This window comes from Saccopteryx bilineata, chromosome 6, assembly GCF_036850765.1.
Source record: "Saccopteryx bilineata isolate mSacBil1 chromosome 6, mSacBil1_pri_phased_curated, whole genome shotgun sequence".
NCBI classification, from domain to species: Eukaryota; Metazoa; Chordata; class Mammalia; order Chiroptera; family Emballonuridae; genus Saccopteryx; species Saccopteryx bilineata.
The window spans coordinates 114,879,279-114,895,807 of NC_089495.1; the positions used below are offsets into that span (position 1 = coordinate 114,879,279).

Sequence of the window (16,529 nt, forward strand, 5' to 3'; positions counted from 1 at the left end):
AAGGTATGCCTGTAATGCTGTGAGCTTCTTTCTCAGGACTGCTTTGGCTGTGTCCCATAAATTTTGAGTTTTTGTATGTTCACTTTCATTTCTTTCAAGGAAATTTTTTATTTCTTCTTTGATCTCGTTGTTAACCCATTCATTATTTAATAACATGCTGTTTAGCCTCAAATTGTTTCAATGTTTTTCAGTTTTTAAATTGAGTTGATTTTTAGTTTTATGCTATTGTGATCAGAGAAGACACTTGATATGATTTCAATCTTCTTAAATTTATTGAAACTCATTTTGTGTCCCAACATGTGGTCTATCCTAGAGAATGTACCATGAGCACTTGAAAAGAATGTATATTCTGCTGCTTTGGGGTAAAAGGTTCTGAAGATATTTATTAAATCCAGTTGATCTAGTGTGTCATATAAGGACTCTGTTTCTTTTTTAATATTCCATCTGGAGGATATATCTCTTGATGTTAGTGGGGTATTAAAATCCAGAACTATATATTATAGTATTGCTGTTGATCTCACCCTCAATGTCCATCAAAATCTTCTTTATATATTTAGGTGCTCCTTTATTAGGCACATAAATATTTACAATGGTTATATCCTTCTGTTGGATTGCTCCCTTCATTATTATGTAGTAACCTTCTTTATCCCATAGTATAGCCTTTGTTTTAAAGTCTATTTTGGTGCTCACTTCGGCAGCACATATACTAAAATTGGAACAATACCGAGAAGATTAGCATTGCCTCTGTGCAAAGATGACACTAAAATTTGTGAATTGTCCCATATTTTTATACCACCTCACACGTGTTAAATTAGCTATTATCAACAAGACAGGTAATAACAAATGTTGGAGAGGCTGTGGAGAAAAAGGAACCCTCATCCACTGTTGGTGGGAATGTAAAGTAGTACAACCATTATAAGAAGAAAGTATGGTGGTTCCTCAAAAAATTAAAAATAGAGCTACCATACGACCCAGCAATCCCTCTACTGGGTATATACCCCCAAAACTCAAAAACATTGCTACGTAAAGACACATGTAGCCCCATGTTCATTGCAGCATTGTTCACAGTGGCCAAGACATGGAAACAACCAAAAAGCCCTTCAATAGATGACTGGATAAAGAAGATGTGGTACATATATACTATGGAATACTATTCAGCCATAAGAAATGATGACATCGGATCATTTACAACAACATGGATGGACCTTGATAACATTATACTGAGCAAAATAAGTAAATCAGAAAAAACTAAGAACTATATGATTCCATACATAGGTGGGACATAAAAATGAGACTCAGAGATATGGACAAGAGTGTGGGGGTTATGGGGTGAGGGGGAGGAGAGAAAGGGGGTTGGGGGAGGGGAGGGGCACAAAGAAAACCGGTTAGAAGGTGACAGAAGACAATTGGACTTTGGGTGATGGGAATGCAACATAATCAAATGTCAAAATAACCTGGAGATGTTTTCTCTGAACATATGCACCCTAATTTATCAATGTCACCCTATTAATATTAATTTTAATAAATAAATAAATAAAAATGTCTATTTTGTCAGATATAAATATTGCTACCCAGCTTTTCTTTCATTGCCATTTGCGTTAAATACTTTTTTTATCCCTTCACTTTTAGTCTATGTGTATCTTCTTTTCTGAGGTGGCCCTCTTGTAGACAGCATATGTATGGGTCCTGTTTTCTTATCCACACAGCTACCCTATGTCTTTTGTTTGGAGCATTTAATTCATTTATATTTAAGGTTATTATTGATATGTAGTTGTTTATTGCCATTTTATTCTTTAAATCTACAATTCTCTTTTTCTTGATTTTTTTTTCTTTGCTCTTTTTACAGCAGGCTTCTTAACATTTCTTGCAGTACTGGTTTGGTTGTATTGAATTCCTTGGGTTGTTTTTGTTTTTTGTTTGTTTGTTTTTGTTTTTTTGTCTGGGAAGTTTTTTATTTCTTTTTCCATTTTAAACGATAGCCTTGCTGGATAAAGAAGTCTTGGTTATAGATTCTTGCTTTACATCACTTTGAATATTTCTTGCCATTCCCTTCTGGCCTCAAGTGTTTCTGTTTAGAAGGTGGATGTTATCCTTATGGGGGATCCTTTGTAGGTGACTGACTGCTTTTTTCTTGCAGCTTTTAGTATTCTTTCTTTGTCTCTTAACTTTGACACTTTAATTATGATGTGTCTTGCTGTAGGCCTTCTTTGGTTCTTCTTTAATGAAACTCTCGGTGCTTCTTGAAGTTGTGTGACTTTTTCCTTCATCAATTTAGAAAAATTTTTAGTTATGATTTCTTCAAACAGTTTTTCTATTCCTTGATCGTTTTCTTCTCCTTCAGGAACCCCTATGATGTAAATGTTGTTTCTCTTCATGTTGTCACAGAGTTTCTTAGTTTCCTCAGATTTTTTTCTTTTTGCTGCTCTGCTTCTTTTGTTTATCTTGTCTTCTAAGTCACTCATTCAATCCTCTGCTTCATCCAGCCTGCTATTAATTCCTTCTAGTGCAGTCTTCATTTCTGATATTGTATTTGTCATTTCTGACTAGTTCTTTTTTATGATTTCAATGTCCTTTTTGATGCTTGATATCTCTTTATTTAGGTGCTCATTATGTTCATCCATTGTTGCTCTAAGATACTTGAGCATCCTAACAAACATTATTTTAAACTCTGCATCTGGTAGTTTGGTTACTTATATCTCATTCAGTTTTTTTTTTCTGGGGATTTCTCTTGTTAATTCATTTGGGTCACATTTCTCTGTCTGCCCATTTTGTCTGTGTATTAGGTACCACTGTCTGACTTTGAAATTTTTGTGTAGTCTTTATAAAGAAGATGTGCTTGTTAGTATTGTCCTGCAGGCCTCTTGTTTTCCTTGTTCTAAGAATGCTTCTTGAGGGCACTATTTTCCCTCTTGTTGTATGTAAATATTAGATGTAGTTGGTCCTTTTGTGGATACAATTATCCCTTCAGGCTGGCTGGCTCTAAGGGTAAATCTTGATTATATGTATTACACACTGTGCAATATCTGTCCCGTTGGGTGTATTTATTCTCTACAGAGTGTATTGCCTACTAGACTCTAACTTTGGGTGTGCTGCTTATGTAGGTAGTTGAGTCTAGGGTTGGTGCTGTCTGCCACCCACTACCAGTAGTTTTGGCTCTACTTCTTCTTGGGTTGGTGTCAGCTGTTGTTTGTAATCCACTGTTTGCTACCAGTCTGCAGCTACTGTACTTTTTGCTGTTTTATGTATGCGTTATCTCTGTCTGGGTACTGTGGGAGGGGCCCACCTTTGAATAAGGATCAGCTTCCTTTTGCTTGGAGATGACAACAGCTCCATAAAAGCCCCAAGCTCTGTAAGATTTGTCTCCCCTTTTCAGCTTCTCCCCCTCCTCTTGCAGCAAGACTCCTACAGTCTTCTGTAGTAAGACTGTAGTGTGGGCTCAGATTGGCCTCATCTAGCAACCCCTCTACAGGTTGCACACTTGGTGGGTTAGGTCAGCTGAGGTTGTGAATACAATGTCTGTGGACTCCCCACTTTAGGAGTATCTTGGTCAGGAACTCAGTACAGGGAATGTGGCCCCTACTCCAGAGCTTAATCCCTCCACTGCTGGATATTCAAATTTTATTTCTACCCAACAAGGTGAGCAGCAAGTTCAAGCCAAGTGTGGCCAACAGTTCCCTCTACAGAAGTTCTTTCAGCTGTTGAGACCCTGGTCTCAGGGAGGGCTACTGAGAGAGTCCTCTCCTGGGGCTAATTGTGCCCCTCCTAAAGGTGGCTAAGCCCCTCAACCAGATCCAACAATAGACTCATAGGAACCCACACTTTAAATGTCCATGCTCCAAGCCTTTCTCCCTTTTCCCTGTGGAATCTAGCCCAGCAGGGCAGGAAATTCAGCACCCAGGTTGGCTGACTGTGAAGCTCCACCCTATCCAATGCACATAGCCACTGTGCTGGTGCTGATCACAGAGAGTGGAATTTCCCTCAGCTGAACCTGGTGTGAAGAGCCTTTCCTTAGGATACCACTCTAGCGAGGGTTGTTAAGTCCTGAAATGATGCTTTATGTAGCTGGACCCTGGATGTGCCAGCCCTGGGCTTCCCAAGCAGGGACCCAGCGCAGACCAGTAGGAGACACTGTCTGTGACTGGCCCTCAGCAACAGAGCTACAAGCAATTCAAAGTTTGTGGCTGCCTCTGCTTGGCCCAGGTGTACATGGAAATACCAAGCTGCATTCCTAGGCTGACTTTTACCCTCTCTAGTCCTAAGGGAAAGTTCACTGAAATGGCCAAGTTTCCCTGAGTCCCACCTACTGCAGCCTGTCTTCTGGCAGCTTGTTGGGCTCAGCCACAGAAAAAACTTCTTCTAGAGCAGACGTAGTCAACCTTTTTATACCTACCGCCCACTTTGTATCTCTGTTAGTAGAAAAATTTTCTTTTTTTTTTTTTAATAAATTTTTATTAATGGTAAAGGGATGACATTAATAAATCAGGGTACATATATTCAAAGAAAACATGTCTAGGTTATTTTGTCATTAAATTATGTTGCGTACCCCTCGCCCAACGTCAGATTGTCCTCCGCCACCCTCTATCTAGTTCTCTGTGCCCCTCCCCCTCCCCCTAACTCTCTCCCTCCCTCCCTCCCATGTCCTCCCTCCCCCCACCCCTGGTAACCACCACACTCTTGTCCATGTCTCTTAGTCTCATTTTTATGTTCCACCAATGTATGGAATCATGTAGTTCTTGTTTTTTTCTGATTTACTTATTTCACTCCTTAAAATGTTATCAAGATCCCACCATTTTGCTGTAAATGATCTGATGTCATCATTTCTTATGGCTGAGTAGTATTCCATAGTGTATATGTGCCACATCTTCTTTATCCAGTCTTCTATTGAAGGGCTTTTTGGTTGTTTCCATGTCTTGGCCACTGTGAACAGTGCTGCAATGAACCCATGGGGCTACATGTGTCTTTACGTATCAATGTTTCTGAGGTTTTGGGGTATATACCCAGTAGAGGGATTGCTGGGTCATAAGTTAGTTCTATTTGCAGTTTTTTGAGGAACCACCATACTTTCCTCCATAATGGTTGTACTACTTTACAGTCCCACCAACAGTGGATGAGAGTTCCCTTTTCTCCGCAGCCTCTCCAACATTTGCTATTACCCGTCTTGTTGATAATAGCTAATCTAACAGGGGTGAGGTGGTATCTCATTGTAGTTTTGATTTGCATTTCTCTAATAACTAATGAAGCTGAGCATCTTTTCATATATCTGTTGGCCATTTGTATCTCGTCCTGGGAGAAGTGTCTGTTCATGTCCTCTTCCCATTTTTTTTATGGGATTGTTTGTTTGTTCTTGAGTTTTATGAGTTCTTTGTAAATTTTGGATATTAGGCCCTTATCTGAGCTGTTGTTTGTAAATATCATTTCCCATTTAGTTGGCTGTCTGTTTATTTTTATATCAGTTTCTCTTGCTGAGCAAAAACTTTTTATTCTGATGTAGTCCCATTCATTTATCTTTGCCTTCACTTCTCTTGCCATTGGAGTCAAGTTCATAAAATGTTCTTTAAAACCCAGGTCCATGATTTTAGTACCTATGTCTTCTTCTATGTACTTTATTGTTTCAGGTCTTATATTTAGGTCTTTGATCCATTTTGAATTAATTTTAGTACACGGGGACAGGCTGTAGTCGAGTTTCATTCTTTTGCATGTGGCTTTCCAGTTTTCCCAACACCATTTGTTGAAGAGGCTTTCTTTTCTCCATTGTATGTTGTTGGCCCCTTTATCAAAGATTATTTGACCATATATATGTGGTTTTATTTCTGGGCTTTCTATTCTGTTCCATTGGTCTGAGTGTCTATTTTTCTGCCAATACCATGCTGTTTTGATTATCGTGGCCCTATAGAATAGTTTAAAGTCAGGTATTGTAATGCCCGCAGCTTCATTCTTTTTCCTTAGGATTGTTTTGGCTATTCGGGGTTTTTTATAGTTCCATATAAATCTGATGATTTTTTGTTCCATTTCTTTAAAAAATCTCATAGGGATTTTGATGGGAATTGCATTAAATTTGTATATTGCTTTGGGTAATATGGCCATTTTGATTATATTTATTCTTCCTATCCAAGAACAAGGAATATTTTTCCATCTCATTGTATCTTTTTCGATTTCCCTTAACAATGCTTTGTAATTTTCATTATATAGGTCCTTTACATTCTTTGTTATGTTTATTCCTAGGTATTTTATTTTTTTTGTTGCAATCGTGAAGGGGATTATTTTTTTGAGTTCGTTTTCTAATATTTCATTGTTGGCATATAGAAAGGCTATGGACTTTTGTATGTTAATTTTGTATCCTGCGACCTTACTGTATTGGTTTATTGTTTCTAATAATCTTTTTGTGGAGTCCTTCGGGTTTTCGATGTATAGGATCATATCATCAGCAAAAAGTGATAGCTTTACTTCTTCTTTTCCGATATGGATGCCTTTTATTTCTTTGTCTTGTCTGATTGCTCTGGCCAGAACTTCTAGCACCACGTTAAATAAGAGTGGAGAGAGTGGACAACCCTGTCTTGTTCCTGATTTAAGGTAGAAAGTCCTCAGTTTTATGCCGTTTAATATGATGTTGGCTGATGGTTTATCATATATGACCTTTATCATGTTGAGATATTTTCCTTCTATACCCATTTTGTTGAGAGTCTTAAACATAAAATTGTGTTGTATTTTATCAAAAGCCTTTTCTGCATCTATTGATAAGATCATGTGGTTTTTGTTCTTTGTTTTGTTGATATGGTGTATTACGTTAACCGTTTTGCGTATGTTGAACCATCCTTGAGATTCTGGGATGAATCCCACTTGATCATGATGTATTATTTTTTTAATATGTTGTTGTATTCGGTTTGCCAGTATTTTGTTTAGTATTTTAGCATCTGTATTCATTAGAGATATTGGTCTGTAGTTTTCTTTCTTTGTGCCATCCTTGCCAGGTTTTGGTATGAGGGTTATGTTGGCCTCATAAAATGTGTTTGGAAGTATTGCTTCTTCTTCAATTTTTTGGAAGACTTTGAGTAGAATAGGAACCAAGTCTTCTTTGAATGTTTGATAGAATTCACTAGTATAACCATCTGGGCCTGGACTTTTATTTTTGGGGAGGTTTTTAATAGTTTTTTCTATTTCCTCCCTGCTGATTGGTCTGTTTAGGCTTTCTGCTTCTTCATGACTCAGTCTAGGAAGGTTGTATTGTTCTAGGAATTTATCCATTTCTTCTAGATTGTTGTATTTGGTGGCATATAATTTTTCATAGTATTCTACAATAATTCTTTGTATATCTATGATGTCTGTGGTGATCTCTCCTCTTTCATTTTGGATTTTATTTATTTGAGTCCTGTGCCTTTTTTCCTTGGTGAGTCTTGCCAAGGGTTTGTCAATTTTGTTGATCTTTTCAAAGAACCAGCTCCTTGTTTTATTGATTTTTTCTATAGTTTTTCTGTTCTCTATTTCATTTATTTCTGCTCTGATTTTTATTATCTCCTTTCTTTGGCTGGTTTTGGGTTGTCTTTGTTCTTCTTTTTCTAGTTCCTTAAGGTGTGAAGTTAAGTGGTTTACTTCGGCTCTCTCTTGTTTGTTTATATAGGCCTGAAGTGATATGAACTTTCCTCTTATTATTGCTTTTGCTGCATCCCAGAGATTCTGATATGTTGTATTTTCATTTTCATTTGTCTGTATATATCTTTTGATCTCTGCGCTTATTTCTTCTTTGACCCATTCATTTTTTAGAAGTGTGTTGTTTAGTTTCCACATTTTTGTGGGTTTTTCCCCCTCTTTTTTGCAGTTGAATTCTAGTTTCAAGGCTTTATGATCAGAAAATATGCTTGGTACAATTTCAATTTTTCTAAATTTGCTGATATTGTCTTTGTGGCCCAACATATGGTCAATTCTTGAGAATGTTCCATGTACACTAGAGAAAAATGTATACTCTGTCGCTTTGGGATGAAGTGTCCTGTAGATGTCTATCATATCCAGGTGTTCTAGTATTTCGTTTAAGGCCACTATATCTTTATTGATTCTCTGTTTGGATGACCGATCTAGAGCCGTCAGCGGTGTATTGAGGTCTCCAAGTATGATTGTATTTTTGTTAGTTTTTGTTTTAAGGTCAATAAGTAGCTGTCTTATATATTTTGGTGCTCCTTGGTTTGGTGCATATATATTAAGGATTGTTATGTCTTCTTGATTCAACTTCCCCTTAATCATTATGAAATGACCATTTTTGTCTCTGAGTACTTTTTCTGTCTTGTAGTCAGCATTATTAGATATGAGAATTGCTACACCTGCCTTTTTTTGGGTGTTGTTTGCTTGGAGTATTGTTTTCCAGCCTTTCACTTTGAATTTGTTTTTATCCTTGTTGCTTAGATGTGTTTCTTGTAGGCAGCATATAGTTGGATTTTCTTTTTTAATCCATTCTGCTACTCTGTGTCTTTTTATTGGTAAGTTTAATCCATTTACATTTAGTGTAATTATTGACACTTGTGGGTTCCCTACTGCCATTTTATAAATTGCTTTCTTTTAGTTTTGTATCTAGTTTGATTCTTCTCTTTTGTTTTTCTATCATTTGTTTTTGTTTGTTTGTGTTCCATACTTCTTTCCTCTGTTGCTACCTTTTTTAAGTCAAGTGTTTTTGTGGTGGTTTTTTCAAGGGTGGTTACCATTAAGTAATGAAAAGGGTACCTACCATATTCATTGTAGTACCCTATCTTATAAGTATTTCTGCAATTCATCGTCCTTTGCTACTGTTAATCTCCATCCTCTCCCCCCTTTTTTTTCCTTTGTTATCACAGTTTAAGTTTGGTTTTATTGTGTTCTTGGTGGAGCTGTTACTTGTGGTGTTGTTTTCTTTTGTTCTTTGAATCTGGTTGGAAAACCCCCTTTAGTATTTCCTGGAGTGGGGGCTTTCTGTTGATAAATTCTCTCATCTTTTCTGTATTTGTGAATGTTTTTATATCTCCTTCATACTTGAAGGATAGCTTTGATGGGTATAGTATTCTTGGCTGAAAGTTCCTCTCTTTCAGGGCTTTAAATATTGGGGTCCACTCTCTTCTAGCTTGTAGAGTTTCTGCTGAGAAATCTGATGATAATCTAATAGGCCTTCCTTTATATGTTGTACTCTTCTTTTCCCTGGCTGCCTTGAGAATTTTTTCTTTGTCATTGGTTTGTGTTATCTTTATTATGATGTGCCTTGGAGTGGGTTTGTTGGGGTTAAGAAAACTCGGTGTTCTGTTTGCTTCTTGAATTTGAGGCTTTAGTTCTTTCCACAGGCTTGGGAAGTTCTCGTCTATTATTTGTTTGAGTATATTCTCCATTCCATTTTCTTTCTCTTCTCCCTCTGATATACCTATTATTCTTATGTTATTCTTTCTGATGGAGTCAGACAATTCCTGTAGGGCTTTCTCGTTTTTTATTATTTTTGAGTCTCTTTCTTCTTCTCTCTGTTGTGCCTCAAGTTGTTTGTCTTCTGTTTCACTAATCCTATCCTCAATCTGGGCTGTTCTGTTAGCTAAGCTTGTTACCTCGTTTTTCAGCTCGTGAATTGAGTTTTTCATTTCTGTTTGATTTGTTTTAATAGTTTCAATTTCCTTGGTAATATATTCTTTGTGTTCATTGAGTTGTTTTGTGATCTCCCTATATTGCCTTTCTGTGTTTTCTTGTATATCTCTGAGTATTTTTAAGATTTCTATTTTAAATTCTCTGTCATTTAGCTCCAAGGCTTCCAATATGTTAAGTCTTTTCTCCATAGATTTTTCCACATCTATTTGTGTTACCTCTCTTTTTTTTGTATCCATAATATTTGATTTCCTCTTTCTTATTGGCATCTGAGGGTGGTCTTGTTGATAGCACACAGGCGTACTCCCTCGCGGCTTGAATGAACGTCGCTGCGGTAGCTTCCTCCACACCCTCGTCTCTCAGATTCAAGTGATAACAGTCCTTTCGCTTTCAGTTTGTGTGGAACTCCAGAATGCTCCGAGGATAAATTTTTCTGTTTCTAGTTGATAAATTTGTTGTGATTTAGGGGAGATCTGTCGGACGTGCTGCTCACGGCGCCATTTTCGTGACGTCACTCCGATCTAATCGAGACACCATTCTTTAAGGCTTGGAACATTAAGTGTTCTGGAAGCTGTGCCGGTTACTCTCCGTCCCTCGGCCTCACTGGGCATCAACTTCCTCGCGGAAAAATGAGGCAGATGGCGATCAGTTTTAATCCTTCCACCAGTGGTTCTAATCGTCCCGGATCAGTAGAAAAATTTTCTAACTGCCCACAGGTTTTATAGTAATAGTGATTTATAAAGTAGGGAAGTAACTTTACTTTATAAAATTTATAAAGCAGAGTTACAGCAAGTTAAAGCATATAATAATAATTACTTACCAAGTACTTTATGTCAGATTTTCACTAAGTTTGGCAGAATAAATCTTTATAAAACAACTATTATAGTTAATTTTATCTTTTTATTTACACTTTGGTTGCTTCACTACTGCCCATCATGAAAGCTGAAACGCCCACTAGTGGGAGGTAGCGAGGGTTGACTACCACTGTTCTAGAGTCTAGAGCCTGCAGCAATTCAGCAGTTAGGAAGGGTGGTGGGTGTGGCTCTGCTTATTGGCCCCAGGTGTCAGTCTGTCCAGACTTTTTTTACATACCTCAGTAAGGTGTGGCCCCAGGAGTCTGGTGGGTGTGGCCTCTGAGACCCAGAGTTGTGATGTGCCCACCCACCCTTTCAACTGAGTCTCTTATGAGGTGGAAGCACCAGTCATGTCATAGACTTGGAAGAGTGTGTGTATGTGTTTGTGTGGGGAGCACAGGTCTCAACACCAGAAAACTGAGTTACTGATGTGCCCCTGCTTCCTTGCCTCTCAGACGACTTGTCTCCATTGCTGGGGTAGGAGAGACTCCCAAGGGTGGAGAAGCTGCATTTCCCCAGGCTGATGCCACTCAGAGGGGTGCTCCATCCAAGAAAGATGGCAAATGCAGTACTGGAGAACAATTCAGCACGGGGGTTTGGATGGCCGTCCCCCTCAGTATTTCTTCCTGGGCCTCCAACTTTAAACTCTCTTCCCACAACTTCAATCCTTTCAGCTCTCCCCCGCCAGAGCCCGGGTAAGTGGCTGTGAATGAGATTTTCTGTGTGGGCCCTTTAAAATGGAGTCTGAATCCGATAGGTGTGTCTCTTTCTCATGGACAGAAACCCAGCTCTTCTCACAGCTAAATGCTGTCTGGGCACCTCTTCTAGGTTCTGGGGCTCTAGGCTGGGGCTCCAGGCCAGGGGCTGAGAATCCACACCTCTCTGGGAAACCCACCCTTCCCTGAGGGTCCCTCTGAACCCTCAGCCACTTCTCTCTCCTAAGAGCATCTCAGCCCTTTCTACCAGTCTCAGTGTGACTTCTTCAGTGATCTTTGGGTATGGACTCCTCTTAGTTTAGTCCAAAGTTGGTTTTTCAAGATGATTGTTCTTAAATTAAGTTGTAATCCAATTTGGTCCTGGGAGGTAGCAGTTGGAATGTCTGCCTACTCCATCACCATCTCTCTTTCCCCAGCATTGCAATTTTTAAGCCCTAATTTTTACTTTAATTCAGGTTTTCTTCAGCCTTTTAACTCACACAAGATTATCTCTTTATACTCATCTCAAACCTAGCTTTATTCTAGATAATTCTACCTTTACCTCTATTCCTTAATTTTCTTATAATTTTGGTCTAATAACTTCTCATATTCTTATTTTCTTTAAATCCTTTAATTTTTCCACCCAGTCCTGCAACCCCTGTCCCCTCTAGTAACTATCCATCTCTTCTCCATGTCTATGATTGTTTCTGTTTAGTTTATTTTGTTCTTTTAGTTCCCATATAAGTCAAACCATGTGGCATTTTTTAAAAGAGCAGTTTTCAGATAAGGTCTATTAATTTCAAAGTAATGATATTAAACAACAAAACAAATTGACCAGTATTTTTGGCTAAAGAACTTATTGATTATATCAAAGAAAGATTCTTTAACAAGATAATGTTTTTTCCCTTTTGCGAATTAGCTACATGTATTGTAACTGCTCTCTGCTTTTCTGATTGTTGGTCATGATCTCATCTTTTCAAGCTGTCTTATCCTCTAGGAAGGGGTCCCCATACTTTTTACACAGGGGGCCAGTTCACTGTCCCTCAGACTGTTGGAGGTCTGGACTATAAAAAAAAAAACTATGGCCTGACCAGGTGGTGGCGCAGTGGATAGAGCGTCGGACTGGGATGCGGAAGGACCCAGGTTCGAGACCCCGAGGTCGCCAGCTTGAGCGCAGGCTCATCTGGTTTGAGCAAAGAGCTCACCAGCTTACACCCAAGGTGGCTGGCTCCAGCAGGGGGTTACTCGGTCTGCTGAAGGCCCGCGGTCAAGGCACATGTGAGAAAGCAATCAATGAACAACTAAGAAGTCGCAACGCGCAACGAGAAACTGATGATTGATGCTTCTCATTTCTCTCCGTTCCTGTCTGTCTGTCCCTGTCTATCTCTGCCTCTGTAAAAAATAAAAAAATTAAAAAATAACGAGAAGTGGCTGAAGACTGCACAACTATGAATGCCCCTCCCCACCCTCTCTCTCCCCCTCCCCCTCCCTCTCTCTAAAACCAATCAAAAATATATATAATAAAATCAATAAAAGTAACAAGCATTAATCAGATGAAAAAAAAAACTATGAACAAATCCCTATGCACACTGCACATATCTTATTTTAAAGTAAAAAAACAAAACGGGAACAAATACAATATTTAAAATAAAAAAAAAGTAAATTTAAATCAACAAACTGACCAGTATTTCAATGGGAACTATGCTCCTCTCACTGATCACCAATGAAAGAGGTGCCTCTTCTGGAAGTGCGGCAGGGGCCAGATAAATGGCCTCAGGGGGCTGCATGCGGCACGCGGGCCATAGTTTGGGGACCCCTGCTCTAGAAGGACCTGCCTCATTTCCCAGAAAGCTACAAAAGAAAGAAACCAGGGACTATTTTGTCTTTTATCAGTTAGAGTGTGCCAGGTCTCTAGCTTCCCACAAAGGCCCTCTAAAAGCAACACCAGCATCTGTTAAGGTCAAATCTCTTGCTCTACTTTACTTTTGGTCTCCAGAATGCATTCTTTTGTTAAATATTACTATTTATAAGGGGACTATTAAATTAAGGTTCATTAATCATATTTGCAAAAATAATGTTTCTTGATTTTCAGGAGCCTGTCTGTGTCTCTCACATATTTACATACTAAAGTACAGGAAATAGAAATATATTTTTAAAAATGTCTGTGTGTTCTGAGCCCTCTCTGTATTGTTTATTCTCTTCCCCACAAACTGTGAGCTCCTAGAGGAAGCCACAGTCTTTTACCTCCTTGCGTTCCTTGTAATGAAACATATTGCCTACTCAACCCATTTGTGAAGACCTAAAACATGGCAGTTGGGGTTTATGGAAGGACAAGGTGTAGCAACTAGCAACCCTCCGACTTGTCTCCTTAGGAAGTATTTGTTTAGTGAAAAGTATATGGTCTTGAAAACCAAATAGAACCAGCTTCAAATTCAAACCCTGACACTCACTGAGCAATTTACTCTCCTTGATCCTTACCTTTTGATATTTATTAAATGAGAACAATACCTTCAATATTATAGGGTTGTTTTGAGGGCTAAACAAATGAGTGTTTATAAAGAATGCATCATAATGCTTGCCTGGCACTCAGTTAGTACTGATCTCCTATCTTCCTCTAATATCACAAACTAACTTTCTTCAAACTGGGCACTCAGCAATTTGCCAAGAGGGTCACAAAGCCCCTGGATCAACACCGTGGTCATCCTGCTGGACTTTTCTGAATGACATATGAATATATTACTGTAAAGCAATTGTTCAGTTCCTGGCTGGGTAAAGGTCAGTTGGTTGGAGTGTCAGACTGATACACCAAGGTTGTAGGCTTTGATACTGGGTCAGGGCATACAAGAATCAACCAATAAATGCATAAGTAAGTAGAATAACAAATTGATGTTTCTCTCTATCTTTTTCTCTATCTCTCTCCTTTGCCCCCCTCTAAAATCAATATACAAATATTGATCGACTTACAACCTATGCAACTTACGACCATTCGACTTTACAACCACAATCGCTAGCCATGACTGCTCTGCGTCTGGCAGCACAAGCGTTGCCCAGCTAAGTGTACGACAGTGCAGACCAGCTTCTGGCCTCACTACCATCTCCAAGTGCACCATTTCAACTGTTATCCTAGACTCAGTACAGCAATTTGTGTTTTGTGTCTTGGATATTTTTCTTTAAATCCCTCCCAAGATGTCTATCAAGAGGAAATTGTCTTTGCAAATATTAAACCAGTTGTATTGGTAATGCAGTGTTTTACTTAAACCTGACAAATGTAAAAATAAGAAACAAAATGGTGTAGAGATGATACAAATAGCATAAAATGAACAAAGAAAATTATGATATATAACAATAATGAAAGAAAATTATGATAAAATATGACTTAAAGATTTTTATAACATCATTTCACAGTACTGCACATATAGCCTACTCAACTTATGACCAAATCATGTTACGATCAGTCTGTCAGAACCAATCATGGTCATAAGTCGAGCACTAGCTGTATAAAATTTTTTAAAAAATTATTCAGAGATTCATTTAATCCACAAATGGTTTTGAGCACCTTCATGTAGCAGTGGTTACAGAAAGCAAGGAATAAAAAAATGATCAAGATATGGACCTTCTAGTTTCATGGAAAGAAAGAAAGAAGGGAGGGAGGGAGGGAGAGAGGGAGGAATAAGGAAGGAAGGAAGGAAGGAAGGAAGGAAGGAAGGAAGGAAGGAAGGAAGGAAGGAAGGAAGGAAGGAAGGAAGGGTAAATGACAAATTCTGACAAGTGCAGTGGAAATGAAGAGAGGACGAAGATAGAAACTAGTGGGGGGCGGAGTCAACCTCTTTAGATTATAGTGGGCAGAGAACCCTTTTAAAAGCAGGTGGTAATTCAGCTGAATGATGAGGAGATAGCCATGCCAAGAGTCAGGGATTAGAATTTGAAACAGAGGGAATAGTAATGTAAAGGTCACCTAAATTCTTCAAGTAAAAGAAATTTTATATTTGCTGGTTTAGCAATTTTTCTGACTCCCTGCTATCCAGAACTCTTAGGTGGATGTTTGGGAAGCAGTGCCCTGGAGAAGACCTTGAACACTGGCTGCAAGAGGTATGAATGATGCATTAAAACCACTTTCCTTTCTCCATCTGTTTTCAAGTTAGCAGCTGGCAAAGGCTATAACTAAGTGCTCACAATAAATCGCTATATCCCAAATATGGAGAGAAAGAATGTATTTTAACTAAGTTTATATAACTCTTAAGCTTTATGTGGCACTTGTACTTCAAGATAGAGGTTCACACTAATTAAAATAAAATAAAACCAGGGTTCCTCTCAGCACACTCTGATGCTTTCCCTATACCTCATGTGGGCATATTTCCACAGGGTGGTAATTGTCTCTCTCTTATATAGCCACAGGAAATCAGAATATAGTACATTTTACTAAATATTCTCACACTTACTGAAAAGTTCCAGATACACTGAAGAAATCTTAAGAGAAAGAATTTAAGTTAGGTGAGTTTTTTGAAGGAGAAATAAATTTATTATATTTGTCTTTGTGTCGCTAATAAATTGCACAGTGCTAAGGACATAGTAGATGTTCAATTAACATTTGATGAATTAAAATAGTTAAAATTTCCAGTTGAGATAAGCGAGGGTACCACAAATCTCTCAGGCTTGGACATTTGTTTACAATTAAACTCCAGTAAAAAGAAGAATATGCACATTCCATAGTATATGCTATTGGTCATAATCACTAGATTTGTCCATATATATCATTTCCCACTTATATTATATCTCTAACTCTTGTAAATTCTGTCTGTGGCAGATTCTTCATATTTTCTTGAAAGTGGGACTAATAAAATGCCATAGTGTAATGAAGTCTAGAAGACAAAAATAATTACAGTACTCAGAGGAAGAATGAATATTTGTGGCCATGAAGCCTCTTTTGAAATTATTCTTAGAGAAACTGACCCTATTCCTTTAGAAAAATTACTGAGAGGAAAGAAAAGTGATTTCTTCAGATATGATTTTATCTTACAAATTGTTCTCTAAATGGAAGAGAAATTTAGACAATCTTGAAGGAAACGTATGTTGTGTGCAAATGACACTATATTAGTGCAGAATTCAAATATTCTTAGTAATGTGTAAAGCTGAAATTTGGCTTTCATCTCTTATTCACAGACTTGAAGAAATGAGAAACATACATAATGAGAAACTGAATTTAAAGACAGATTAGGTCAACCATAGCTATTTGGGTTAATTTTTTTCATGTATGTGTATGTTTATGAACACTTATATTAACTTTTCAAAAATGAAGTATTTTGCATTGTTTTGTTTTAATTTTTTTCTTAAGTGAGAAGCAGGGAATCAGAGAGACAGATTCCCACATGCACCCTGACTGGAATCCACCTGGTAAGCCCCC

The 16,529-nt window shown here is 38.1% G+C and overlaps 1 non-coding gene across 1 annotated transcript; it reads left to right on the forward strand.

Annotated features, from left to right (window-relative positions):
• Positions 1-682: 682 nt before the first annotated feature.
• LOC136309733 (U6 spliceosomal RNA) lies at positions 683-789 on the forward strand. The gene has a single exon (XR_010726384.1). It is a non-coding gene; the product is annotated as a U6 spliceosomal RNA (small nuclear RNA).
• Positions 790-16,529: the final 15,740 nt, after the last annotated feature.